The following is a 14,869-nucleotide window of genomic DNA, read 5'->3' as shown; positions in this document are numbered from 1 at the left end:
GACAGAGAGAGAGAGAGAGACAGAGAGAGACACAGAGAGAGAGACACAGAGAGACAGACACAGAGAGAGAGACAGAGAGAGAGAGACAGAGAGAGAGACAGAGAGAGAGAGAGAGACAGAGAGAGAGACAGAGAGAGACACAGAGAGAGAGAGAGAGAGAGAGAGAGAGACAGACTGACAAAGAGAGAGAGAGAGAGAGAGAGAGAGAGAGAGAGAACAGTAACCTTGGGAAAATCCTCATTAACAACAAACTCGTACATTTCCTCAATGAAAACAATGTACTGAGCAAATGTCAAATAGGCTTTTTACCAAATTACCGTACAACAGACCATGTATTCACCCTGCACACCCTAATTGACAACCAAACTGTCACGATCTTTCAAAATCGAACCCAGAAGCAGACCAGGACAAGGAGAGTAGGAAGAAGGTGAGTATTTATTTACAAGTGAATGTGAATGGGTAGATATATCCAGGTGGCGTAGCGGGCAGCGGTGCTGAGTTGATGGGAGTAAATAGGTGGATCCAATGGGGTAGCGGAATCCTCCGACGACCAGGCGGGAATGGGGTAAATGATCCGGGTGAGTAACTGAAGACAGAACAAACGGAGGTAAGTTTAAGACAAGCAATGCGTAAAAAAACAACAAAACAAATTCTATCCAACTTGAGGCTGATACTATGGCACAACATACTGTTCATGGCTAACGATCCGGCAGGGAATGGATGTCAGGTCAGAGCACAAGAATTCGAAAACAAATCCAATTTTGATAAACTCCCATATCTACTGGGTGAAATTCCAGTGTGACATCACAGCAGCAAGAATTGTGACCTGTTGCCACAAGAAAAGGGCAACCAGTGAAGAACAAACACCATTGTCAATACAACCCATATTTATGCTTATTTATTTTCCCTTGTGTTCTTTAACCATTTGTACATTGTTACAACACTGTATATATATATATATATATATCGTTTTTATTTTATTTTTGTTGTTGTGTGATTTGGATTAATCCCCTCTACCACACGGAACCCCACTAATCTACTGACGGAAAGCAAGAGGTGGCTAACAACAGACCTCCATCCTATGCTAGCTTGCTACCGATGTCCTGGCTAGCTGTCTAAATCGCCGTGACCCCCAAACCAACCACTCCACTCACTGGACTCTTTTGATCACCAGACTAAGGATGCCTCTCCTTAATGTCAATATGTCTTGTCCATTGCTGTTCTGGTTAGTGTTTATTGGCTTATTTCACTGTAAAGCCTCTAGTCCTACTCACTATACCTTATCCAATTTATTAGTTCCACCACCCACACATGCAATGACATCTCCTGATTTCAATTATGTTTCTAGAGACAATATATCTCTCATCATCACTCAATACCTAGGTTTACCTCCACTGTATTTCATATCCTACTATACCTTTGTCTGTACATTATACCTTGATGCTATTTTATCGCCCCCAGAAACCTCCTTTTACTCTCTGTTCTAGACGTTCTAGACGACCAATTCTTATTGCTTTTAGCCTTCTATGTTTCTCTGGCGATGTAGAGGTGAATCCAGGCCCTGCAGTGCCTAGCTCCACTCCTATTCCCCAGGCGCTCTCTTTTGACGACTTCTGTAACCGTAATAGCCTTGGTTTCATGCATGTTAACATTGGAAGCCTCCTCCCTAAGTTTGTTCTATTCACTGCTTTAGCACACTCTGCCAACCTGGATGTTCTAGCTGTGTCTGAATCCTGGCTTAGGAAGACCACCAAAAATTCTGAAATTTTAATTCCAAATTACAACATTTTCAGACAAGATAGAACTGCCAAAGGGGGCGGTGTTGCAATCTACTGCAAAGATAGCCTGCAGAGTTCTGTCCTACTATCCAGGTCTGTACCCAAACAATTTGAACTTCTACTTTTAAAAATCCACCTCTAAAAACAAGTCTCTCACCGTTGCCGCCTGCTATAGACCACCCTCTGCCCCCAGCTGTGCTCTGGACACCATATGTGAACTGATTGCCCCCCATCTATCTTCAGAGCTCGTGCTGCTAGGCGACCTAAACTGGAACATGCTTAACACCCCAGCCATCCTACAATCTAAACTTGATGCCCTCAATCTCACACAAATTATCAATGAACCTACCAGGTACCCCCCCCCAAAGCCTTAAACACGGGCACCCTCATAGATATCATCCTAACCAACTTCCCCTCTAAATACACCTCTGCTGTCTTCAACCAAGATCTCAGCGATCACTGCCTCATTGCCTGCATCCGTAGCGGGTCAGCGGTCAAACGACCTCCACTCATCACTGTAAAACGCTCCCTGAAACACTTCAGCGAGCAGGCCTTTCTAATCGACCTGGCCGGGGTATCCTGGAAGGATATTGATCTCATCCCGTCAGTAGAGGATGCCTGGATATGTTTTAAAAATGCCTTCCTAACCATCTTAAATAAACATGCCCCATTCAAGAAATTTAGAACCAGGAACAGATATAGCCCGTGGTTCTCCCCAGACCTGACTGCCCTTAACCAACACAAAAACATCCTATGGCGTTCTGCATTAGCATCGAATAGCCCCCGTGATATGCAGCTGTTCAGGGAAGCTAGAAACCAATATACACAGGAAGTTAGAAAAGCCAAGGCTAGCTTTTTCAAGCAGAAATTTGCTTCCTGCAACACTAACTCAAAAAAGTTCTGGGACACTGTAAAGTCCATGGAGAATAAGAACACCTCCTCCCAGCTGCCCACTGCACTGAAGATAGGAAACACTGTCACCACTGATAAATCCACCATAATTGAGAATTTCAATAAGCATTTTTCTACGGCTGGCCATGCTTTCCACCTGGCTACTCCTACCCCGGTCAACAGCACTGCACCCCCAACAGCAACTCGCCCAAGCCTTCCCCATTTCTCCTTCTCCCAAATCCATTCAGCTGATGTTCTGAAAGAGCTGAAAAATCTGGACCCCTACAAATCAGCCGGGCTAGACAATCTGGACCCATTCTTTCTAAAATTATCTGCCGAAATTGTTGCCACCCCTATTACTAGCCTGTTCAACCTCTCTTTCGTGTCGTCTGAGATTCCCAAAGATTGGAAAGCAGCTGCGGTCATCCCCTCTTCAAAGGGGGACACTCTGACCCAAACTGCTACAGACCTATATCTATCCTACCATGCCTTTCTAAGGTCTTCGAAAGCCAAGTCAACAAACAGATTACCGACCATTTCGAATCTCACCATACCTTCTCTGCTATTCAATCTGGTTTCAGAGCTGGTCGTGGGTGCACCTCAGCCACGCTCAAGGTCCTAAACGATATCTTAACCGCCATCGATAAGAAACATTACTGTGCAGCCGTATTCATTGATCTGGCCAAGGCTTTCGACTCTGTCAACCACCACATCCTCATTGGCAGACTCGACAGCCTTGGTTTCTCAAATGATTGCCTCGCCTGGTTCACCAACTACTTCTCTGATAGAGTTCAGTGTGTCAAATCGGAGGGTCTGCTGTCCAGACCTCTGGCAGTCTCTATGGGGGTGCCACAGGGTTCAATTCTTGGACCGACTCTCTTCTCTGTATACATCAATGAGGTCACTCTTGCTGCTGGTGAGTCCCTGATCCACCTCTATGCAGACGACACCATTCTGTATACTTACGGCCCTTCTTTGGACACTGTGTTAACAACCCTCCAGGCAAGCTTCAATGCCATACAACTCTCCTTCCGTGGCCTCCAATTGCTCCTAAATACAAGTAAAACTAAATGCATGCTCTTCAACCGATCGCTACCTGCACCTACCCGCCTGTCCAACATCACTACTCTGGACGGCTCTGACTTAGAATACGTGGACAACTACAAATGCTTAGGTGTCTGGTTAGACTGTAAACTCTCCTTCCAGACCCATATCAAACATCTCCAATCCAAAGTTAAATCTAGAATTGGCTTCCTATTTCGCAACAAAGCATCCTTCACTCATGCTGCCAAACATACCCTTGTAAAACTGATCATCCTACCAATCCTCGACTTTGGCGATGTCATTTACAAAATAGCCTCCAATACCCTACTCAACAAATTGGATGCAGTCTATCACAGTGCAATCCGTTTTGTCACCAAAGCCCCATATACTACCCACCATTGCGACCTGTACGCTCTCGTTGGCTGGCCCTCGCTTCATACTCGTCGCCAAACCCACTGGCTCCATGTCATCTACAAGACCCTGCTAGGTAAAGTCCCCCCTTATCTTAGCTCGCTGGTCACCATAGCATCTCCCACCTGTAGCACACGCTCCAGCAGGTATATCTCTCTAGTCACCCCCAAAACCAATTCTTTCTTTTATCTACCTCACTTGCTTTGGCAATAACACATGTTTCCCATGCCAATAAAGCCCCTTGAATTGAATTGAATTGAGAGAGAGAGAGAGAGAGAGAGAGAGAGAGAGAGAGAGAGAGAGAGAGAGACAGAGACAGAGACACAGAGAGAGAGAGAGAGACTGACTGACTGACTGAAAGGGAGAGAGAGACTGACTGACAGAGAGAGAGAGAGAGAGAGAGAGAGAGAGAGAGAGAGAGAGACAGACGGACAGAGAGAGAGAGAGAGAGAGAGAGAGAGAGAGAGACAGAGACAGAGACACAGAGAGAGAGAGAGACTGACTGACTGAAAGGGAGAGAGAGACTGACTGACAGAGAGAGAGAGAGAGAGAGAGAGAGAGAGAGAGAGAGAGAGAGAGAGAGAGAGAGAGAGAGAGAGAGAGAGACTGACTGACTGACTGACTGACAGAGAGACAGAGAGAGAGAGAAAGAGAGAGAGACTGACTGATTGATTGACTGACTGACAGAGACAGAGAGAGAGAGAGAGATAAACAGACGTGATGAGCTCCTGCATTTTTTAGCATTTTCTTGAAAAAAAGATAGATTAGGAGTTAGATAAACTTGGATTTTTTGTCAGGTACACATATTGAATTCTACCCTCTACAACATAACCCCTACTTCAAATCAAAACTTAAAACCTACAACCTGATTTTGGACGGAGTTACGGAATCACCTGGAAGGTTCACAACTACCAAGATTTATTACTCTATACAGAAAATTCTCTGGAAAACAACAGACACCTGAAAACACCATCCAACCTGGAACTGAGTGAGTAATGCTTAGTCTGAAACTATATCTTATTTCCAAAAGCCAAGAAGAAAAATACACAACATTACTTTATAAGGACTGAATTCTAACATAATTCTGCCAAGCTTGATACAGCTTCAATTAGCACTGACGTGTCAAGTGAGAGTTGTCAAAGCCCATTAGCCAATGGCAGGAGAGTCAAACAAATGGAGAGGCCTTAGAAGCTCCCTCCCGCTGTTCAGAGGTCATTAAAATACAGTACCCTTTGCATGTAAAGAATGATAAGGCAAGAAAAGATTACAAAATGAAGCTCCTTATGGAAAATCAAGAGACACTTTTTGCTGACTATTACAAAAATGGGAACATCAGCAACCTTATCTTCCACACAAACCTGGCATGGCACAGTGCTATATTAGCACACTACCCCTTTGTTAAGAGAGGGGGGTTTAATGAGGGGTGGAAACTCAGAATACTTGACAACGAGGACCCTGAGTCAGCTAATATAAATCTCTATAAGTCCGGAACAGTAATGGTACAGGGTAACCCCAAACTGTTTCAGCTGGACTTTCACCAAACTAAAGAATCAGCCCAGCAGGAGAAGCTCTCCCTTGATAAAGATACCCCCACCCCGAGCGGGTCAGACCAGACTTCTTCATTATGTAACCCCACAGACGAGCAACCCCAGCGGAGAGTCAACCTCCCAGCACAGATTACTACTCCCTCATTGAAATGAAGGATAAATTCACCCAGCTGGAGGTAAGGCAGGTGGAGCTGGAACAGCAGGTGATTACACTTCAGTCAGCACAGACCCAGACAACAGTCCAGCACAACAACAGCCCCTTAACCAGACTCAGAATGCTGGAGATGGAGAGAGACATATCTGCACTCTGGACAGTGGTGAGACAACTTCAACAGGAGAAAGAGCAGGAGCAGGAGAAGAACAGAGCACTAGAGGAGAGGATCAGACTGCTGCAGACTACCAGATCCTGACCACAGCGTTGACATCACAGCAGAACAGACAAATGAAGAACCCCAAGCCCACCATGATAGCCCTCCTTCTGTCTGAGGACCAACTAGCTTCACCCAGCCTCATAATAATACACACAGGCACAAACCACCTGAGAACACAGCAGGAAAGGGTGGCCACAGCACTGAAGGGAGTGACTGAAAAAGCTTCTTCTACTTTCCCCAATGCACAAGTGGCTATCTCCACCCTGCTACCACGAAAAGACTTCCACCCTGCTACCATACAACAGGTAAATGCAAGAATTTCCTGTGAAAACCAAATGTTTTCCTGGCCCACCACTCCACCCTGAACTTGAACAGCCTTTATGACCAGGTCCACCTCTACAAGGCAGCAGTGCCCACCTTCGCCCGGACTCTAAAGGACATCGCTCTCAAACGCAGCCCCTACACTTCACACAGGAGAAACAGATCAATAAACACCCCGCCCAGAACAGCGAGACACTCTCCCAGACCTGCGGGACCTCCCCCTGGACCTACACATAGAGGACCCATGCCGAGAGGACTCACATCTAGACCACAACACCACCAGCCACATACACACCCCCACCCCAAACAATCAACAATCCCCCAAGTCAACCATGCCCACACCCCATGTATGCCCCCTCAGATCAGACCTATGCCCCTCCTGACCACCCCATGCACCCCTCCCCAGCAAAAAGGGCCTCAACATGGAAGTCACACATACGCCCAGGCCGTAAGCAAGCAAACAGGCCCAACCCACACCCACACATGGAATGTACCAGATGCTCTGCTCAAACTTACTGGTCTGAGGCCAAACCACACAACCAACAACATTGGACACTTTATGGAACACAAAGCCTTCACTATCTCATCCTGGAATTTCCAAGGCCTGAGGTCATCTGCCTTTGGCCTAAAGAGCAGGAACCTGGACTTCGAAGAAATACAGACATTGTCATCCTACAAGAAACCTGGTATAGAGGAGACGAACCCACTGGTTTCCCCCTAGGTTACAGAGAGCTGGTAGTCCATCCACCACACTACCAGGTGTGAAACATGGTATAGAGGAGATGGACCCACTGGTTGCCCTCTAGGTTACAGAGAGCTGGTAGTCCCATCCACCACACTACCAGTTGGGTGGTATAGAGGAGATGGACCCACTGGTTGCCCTCTAGGTTACAGAGAGCTGGTAGTCCCATCCACCACACTACCAGGTGGGTGGTATAGAGGAGATGGACCCACTGGTTTCCCCTAGGTTACAGAGAGCTGGTAGTCCCATCTACCACACTACCAGGTGGGTGGTATAGGGAGATGGACCCACTGGTTTCCCCCTAGGTTACAGAGAGCTGGTAGTCCCATCCACCACACTACCAGGTGTGAAACAGGAAGGGACTCAGGGGGTATGCTAATTTGGTATAGAGCAGACCTAACTCATCTTAACAGAGAAAAAATGTCCTCCTGTGTGCTACCTATATCCCCCCCACTAGAATCCCCAAACTTTAATGAAGACAGCTTCTCCATACTGGAGGAGGAAATCAATCATTTCAGGCCCAGGGACATGTACTAGTCTGTAACGACCTAAATGCCAGAACCGGACAAGAACCTGACACCCTCAGCACACAGGCGGACAAACACCTGCCTGGAGGTGACAGCATTCCCTCCCCCATATGCCGCCCTAGGCACAACTATGACAACATAACCAACAAAAAACTGGTCACAACTCCTGCAGCTCTGTCGCACGCTGGGTATGTACATAGTCAAAGATAGGCTTCGAGGGAACTCCTATGGTAAGTACACCTATAGCTCATGTCTTGGCAGTAGTACTGTAGACTACTTTATCACTGACTTCAACCCAGTCTCTCAGCGTGTTCACAGTCAGCCCACTGACACCCCTATCAGACCACAGCAAAATCACAGTCTACTCGAACAGAGCAATACTCAATCATGAGGCATCAAAGCCAAAGGAACTGAGTAACAATAAGAAATGCTATAGATGGAAGGAATGCAGTTTGAAACCTACCAAAAAACAATTAGGCAATAACAAATTCAATCCCTTTTAGACAATTTCCTGGACAAAATGTTCCACTGTAATTGTGAAGGTGTAAACTAGGCAGTAGAAAACCTTAACAGTATATTTGACCTTTCAGCTTCCCTATCAAATCAACAAATCTCAAATAGAAAACCGAAGAAAATAAACAACAATGACAAATGGTTGGATGAAGAATGCAAAAACCTAAGAAAGAAATTGATAAACCTGTCCAACCAAAAACATAGAGACCCGGAAAACCTGAGTCTACGCCTTCACTATGGTGAATCACTAAAACAATACAGAAATACACTACGGAAAAAGAAGGAACAGCACGTCAGAAATCAGCTCAATGCAATTGAAGAATCCATAGACTCTAACCACTTCTGGGAAAATTGGAAAACACTAAACAAACAACAACACGAAGAATTATCTATCCAAAATGGAGATGTATGGATAAACCACTTCTCCAATCTTATTGGCTCTATAACAAAGAACAACCAGCAAAAACATATACATGATCAAATACAAATCTTAGAATCAACTATTAAAGACGACCAGAACCCACTGAATTCTCCAATTACATTGAATGAACTACAGGACAGAGAGAGAATAGAATCAACTATTAAAGACGACCAGACCCACTGGATTCCAGAACAAACTGGATTCCAGAACTCACTGAATTCTCAATTACATTGAATGAACTACAGGACAAAATAAAAACCCTCCAACCAAAAAAGGTCTGTGGTGTTGATGGTATCCTCAATGAAATGATCAAATATACAGACGACAAATTCCAATTGGCTACACTTAAACTCTTTAACATCATCCTCAGCTCTGGCATCTTCCCCAATATTTGGAACCAAGGACTGATCACCCCAATCCACAAAAGGGGAGACAACTTTGACCCCAATATCTCCCGTGGGATATGCGTCAACAACAACCTTGGGAAAATCCTCTGCATTATCATTAACAGCAGACTCGTACATGTCCTCAGTGAAAACAATGTACTGAGCAAATGTCAAATAGGCTTTTTACCAAATTACCGTACGACAGACCACGTATTCACCCTGCACACCCTAATGACAACCAAACAACCAAAACAAAGGCAAAGTCTTCTCATGCTTCGTTGATTTCAAAAAGCTGGACTCAATTTGGCATGAGGGTCTGCTATACAAATTGATGGAAAGTGGTGTTGGGGGCATAACACACAACATTATAAAATCCATATACGCAAAAACAAGTGTTAGGCAAAAACACACATTTCTTCTCGTGGGGTGAGACAGGGATGCAGCTTAAGCCCCACCCTCTTCAACATATACAGTGGGGATAACAAGTATTTGATGCCAATTTTGCAGGTTTTCCTACTTACAAAGCATGTAGAGGTCTGTAATTTTTATCATAGGTACACTTCAACTGGGAGAGACGGAATCTAAAATCCAGAAAATCACATTGTATGATTTTTTTAAGCAATTAATTTGCATTTTATTGCATGACATAAGTATTGATCACCTACCAACCAGTAAGAGAGAGATAGACAGACAGCCAGACACCCAGCCAGACAAACATACTGACAGAAAGACAGCCAGACAGAAAGCCAGACAGCCAACCAGACAAAGATACTGACAGACAGACAGAAAGTCAGATAGATTGAAAGTCAGACAGACAGACAGACACAGACAGACAGAGAGATAGACAGAAAGTCAAACGGCCAGCCAGATAAACAGACAGACAAAGAGATAGACAGACAGCCAGAGAGCCAAACAGACTGACAGAGAGATAGACATACAGAATGACTGACAGACAGCCAGACAGACAGAGACAGACAGCCAGACAAACAGACAGACAGATAGACAAACAGACAGCCAGAAAGCCAACCAGACACAGACAGAATGCCAGACAGACAAACAGACGGACAGAGATAGACAGCCAGCCAGCCATACAGACTGACAGAGATATAGACAGCCAGCCAGCCATACAGACTGACAGATAAACAGACAGCCATACAGACTGACAGAGCGATAGACTGACAGATAGACAGACAGCCAGCCATACAGACTGACAGATAGACAGACAGATTGCCAGCCATACTGACAGACAAACAGGCAGACAGACTGAGAGTGAGTAGTGCAGACTGTAGGTTTCTACCTGTATATTTAATGTACAATAAATATACATATTATTTTATACACAGATCCAAAACACACTGTTGTCAACATAACTGAAGACACTGTTGTCAACATAACTGAAGACACACTGTTGTCAACATAACTGAAGACACACTGTTGTCAACATAACTGAAGACACACTGTTGTCAACATAACTGAAGACACTGTTGTCAACATAACTGAAGACACACTGTTGTCAACATAACTGAAGACACTGTTGTCAACATAACTGAAGACACACTGTTGTCAACATAACTGAAAACACACTGTTGTCAACATAACTGAAGACACTGTTGTCAACATAACTGAAAACACACTGTTGTCAACATAACTGAAGACACACTGTTGTCAACATAACTGAAGACACTGTTGTCAACATAACTGAAGACACTGTTGTCAACATAACTGAAAACACACTGTTGTCAACATAACTGAAGACACTGTTGTCAACATAACTGAAGACACTGTTGTCAACATAACTGAAGACACTGTTGTCAACATAACTGAAGACACTGTTGTCAACATAACTGAAGACACACTGTTGTCAACATAACTGAAGACACACTGTTGTCAACATAACTGAAGACACACTGTTGTCAACATAACTGAAGACACACTGTTGTCAACATAACTGAAGACACTGTTGTCAACATAACTGAAAACACACTGTTGTCAACATAACTGAAGACACACTGTTGTCAACATAACTGAAGACACACTGTTGTCAACATAACTGAAGACACACTGTTGTCAACATAACTGAAGACACTGTTGTCAACATAACTGAAGACACACTGTTGTCAACATAACTGAAGACACTGTTGTCAACATAACTGAAGACACACTGTTGTCAACATAACTGGAAACTGTGCGGTTCATATGTATAATATTGATTCAGATTCTTAATTATGTAGAGGCCCGAGGACCTCTGCAGAATTGTTTTATTTTCACTACTTTTATTTATCTCCATGTCCAGCCCTTATATTTAGCTTCACAATTAAGTGTTTTACAATTTTCTTATCAGGACAATCAGGGCTACAAGTCGAACACAAAACATAAATAATTGACATAAACAGTTGCATTCATGAGTTTTATTGACAAATAAGGGCCGCCAAGCAAAAATCGGATAAAAAATGAATGTATAAGAATCCTGTAAGTACAGAAATAGTTTGCTCAGTGGGAAATAAATATCCAACTACCCAGTGACAACTGTGGGGAGTTTCTGACAGTAACTATGTGAGCTTATTACACTATGTCCTGGGATATCCTGGGGTCTATGTAGAACCCCTTACAGTATTATAGACACTATGTCCTGGGATATCCTGGGGTCTATGTAGAACCCCTTACAGTATTATAGACACTATGTCCTGGGATTTCCTGGGGTCTATGTACCTTCCATCTTCTCTTGCCTGGCTTGTGAGCGTCATAGAGCAAAACAGATTGCATGTACAGTTGAAGTCGGAAGTTAACATACACTTAGGTTGGAGTCATTAAAACTCGTTTTTCAACCACTCCACAAATGTCTTGATAACAAACTACAGTTTTGGCAATTCGGGTAGGACATCTACTTTGTGCATGACACAAGTAATTTTACCAACAATTGTTTACAGATTATTTCACTTATAATTCACTATCACAATTCCAGTGGGGTCAGAAGTTTACATACACTAAGTTGACTGTGCCTTTAAACAGCTTGGAAAATTCCAGAAAATGATGTCATGGCTTTAGAAGCTTCTTATAGGCTAATTGACATAATTTGAGTCAATTGGAGGTGTACCTGTGGATATATTTCAAGGCCCACCTTCAAACTCAGTGCCTGTTTGCTTGACATCATGGGAAAATCAAAAGACATCAGCCAAGAACTCAGAAAACAAATTGTTGACCTCCACAAGTCTGGTTCATCCTTGGGAGCAATTTCCAAATGCCTGAAGGTACCACATTCATCTGTACAAACACTAGTATGCAAGTATAAACACCCTGGGACCACGCAGTCGCCATACCGCTCAGAAAGGAGGCGCGTTCTGTCTCCTAGAGATGAACGTACTTTGGTGTGAAACGTGCAAATCAATCCCAGAACAACAGCAAAGGACCTTGTGAAGATGCTGGAGGAAACAGGTACAAAAGTATCAATATCCACAGTAAAACGAGTCCTTATATCGACATAATCTGAAAGGCCACTCAGCAAGGAAGAAGCCACTGCTCCAAAACCGCCATAAAAAAGCCAGACTACAGTTTGCAACTGCACATGGGGACAAACATCGTACTTTTATTATTATTATTATATTATTATTTTTGGAGAAATGTCCTCTGGTCTGATAAAACAACAATAGAACTGTTTGGCCATAATGACCATTGTTGTGTTTGGAGGAAAAAGGGGGACGCTTGAAACACTATTTAGCACACACCACCGCTAACTAAGCTAGCGTTTCACATCCTTTACACTCACCCCCCTTTTGACCTCCTCCGTTTCCGCAGCAACCAGTGATCCGGGTCACGGCACCAATGTAACAGTATAACTATAGACCGTCCCCTCGCCCATACTCGGGCGCGAACCAGGGACCCTCTGCACACATCAACAACAGTCACCCAGGAAGCATCATTACCCATCACTCCACAAAAGCTGCGGCCGTTGCAGAGCAAGGGGAACTACTACTTCAAGATCTCAGAGCAAGTGACGTCACCGATTGAAACACTATTTAGCGCGCACCACCGCTAACTAAGCTAGCGTTTCACATCCGTTACACTTTGCTGCAGGAGGGACTGGTGCACTTCACAAAATAGATGGCATCATGAGGAAGGAAAATTATGTGGGTATATTGAAGCAACATCTCAAGACATCAGTCAGGAAGTTAAAGCTTGGTCTTCCAAATGGACAATGACCCCAAGCATACTTCCAAAGCTGTGGCAAAATGCCTTAAGGACAACAAAGTCAAGCTATTGGAGTGGCCATCACAAAGCCCTGACCACAATCCTATTGAAAATGTATGGGCTGAACTGAAAAAGCCTGTGCGAGCAAGGAGGCCTACAAACCTGACTCACTTACACCCGCTCTGTCAGGAGGAATGGGCAAAAATTCACCCAACTTATTGTGGAAAGTAGGGAAGGCTACCTGAAACATTTGACCCAAGTTAAACAATTTAAAGGCAATGTTACGAAACACTACTTGACGTTATGTAAACTTCTGACCCACTGTGAATGTGATGAAAGAAATAAAAGCTGAAAGAAATAATTATCTCTACAATAATTCTGACATTTCACATTATTAAAATAAAGTGGTGATCCTAACTGACCTAAGACAGGGAATTTTTACCGTGATTAAATGTCAGGAATTGTGAAAACTGAGTTTAAATGTATTTGGCTAAGTATGGGGAGGTGAGCTGCATTATGGGGGTGGGAGGTGAGGTGCATTATGAGGATGATGGGAGGTGCATTATGGGGATGGGAGGTGAGCTGCATTATGGGGGAGGTTCAGGTGTATCTAAACTTCAGACGTCAACTGTACATGGTCATGGGAGTCTTTGATGCATATATCTTAAATGGAGCCCCAACATGTATTATGTAGAACATTAAGTATAAATACATTATGGTATTACAGTATATAGTATACATACAGTAAATTATGGGGAATGTGCGGTGCATTACAGGGGGAGGAATGGGAGGTGCATTTTAGGGGATGGGAGGGGCATTTTAGGGGATGGGAGGTGCATTTTGGGGATGGGAGGTGCATTTTGGGGATGGGAGGTGCATTTTAGGGGATGGGAGGGGCATTTTAGGGGATGAGGGGCATTTTAGGGGATGGGGGTGCATTTTAGGGGATGGGAGGTGCATTTTAGGGGATGGGAGGGGCATTTTAGGGGATGGGAGGGGCATTTTAGGGGATGGGAGGGGCATTTTAGGGGATGGGAGGTGCATTTTAGGGGATGGGAGGTGCATTTTAGGGGATGGGAGGGGCATTTTAGGGGATGGGAGGGGCATTTTAGGGGATGGGGGTGCATTTTAGGGGATGGGAGGGGCATTTTAGGGGATGGGAGGTGCATTTTAGGGGGATGGGGGTGCATTTTAGGGGATGGGGGGTGCATTTTAGGGGATGGGAGGGGAATTTTAGGGGATGGGAGGGGCATTTTAGGGGATGGGAGGGGCATTTTAGGGGATGGGAGGTGCATTTTAGGGGATGGGAGATGCATTTTAGGGGATGGAGGGCATTTTAGGGGATGGGAGGTGCATTTTAGGGGATGGGGGTGCATTTTAGGGGATGGGGGCATTTTAGGGGATGGGGGTGCATTTTAGGGATGGGAGGGGCATTTTAGGGATGGGGGGCATTTTAGGGGATGGGAGGTGCATTTTAGGGATGGGAGGGGCATTTTTAGGGATGGGGGGCATTTTAGGGATGGGAGGTGCATTTTAGGGGATTTTAGGGAGGGGCATTTTAGGGGATGGGGATGCATTTTAGGGGATGGGGGTGCATTTTAGGGGGTGCATGGGAGGGAGGTGCATTTTTAGGGGATGGGAGGGGCATTTTGGGGATGGGAGGTGCATTTTAGGGATGGGAGGTGCATTTTAGGGATGGGGGAATTTTAGGGATGGGAGGGGCATTTTAGGG

Source organism: Oncorhynchus keta, unplaced genomic scaffold (genome assembly GCF_023373465.1).
Source record: "Oncorhynchus keta strain PuntledgeMale-10-30-2019 unplaced genomic scaffold, Oket_V2 Un_contig_8529_pilon_pilon, whole genome shotgun sequence".
Classification (NCBI taxonomy): Eukaryota; Metazoa; Chordata; class Actinopteri; order Salmoniformes; family Salmonidae; genus Oncorhynchus; species Oncorhynchus keta.
The sequence above is the reverse complement of the archived record's forward strand: the minus strand, read 5'-3'. Positions refer to the sequence as shown.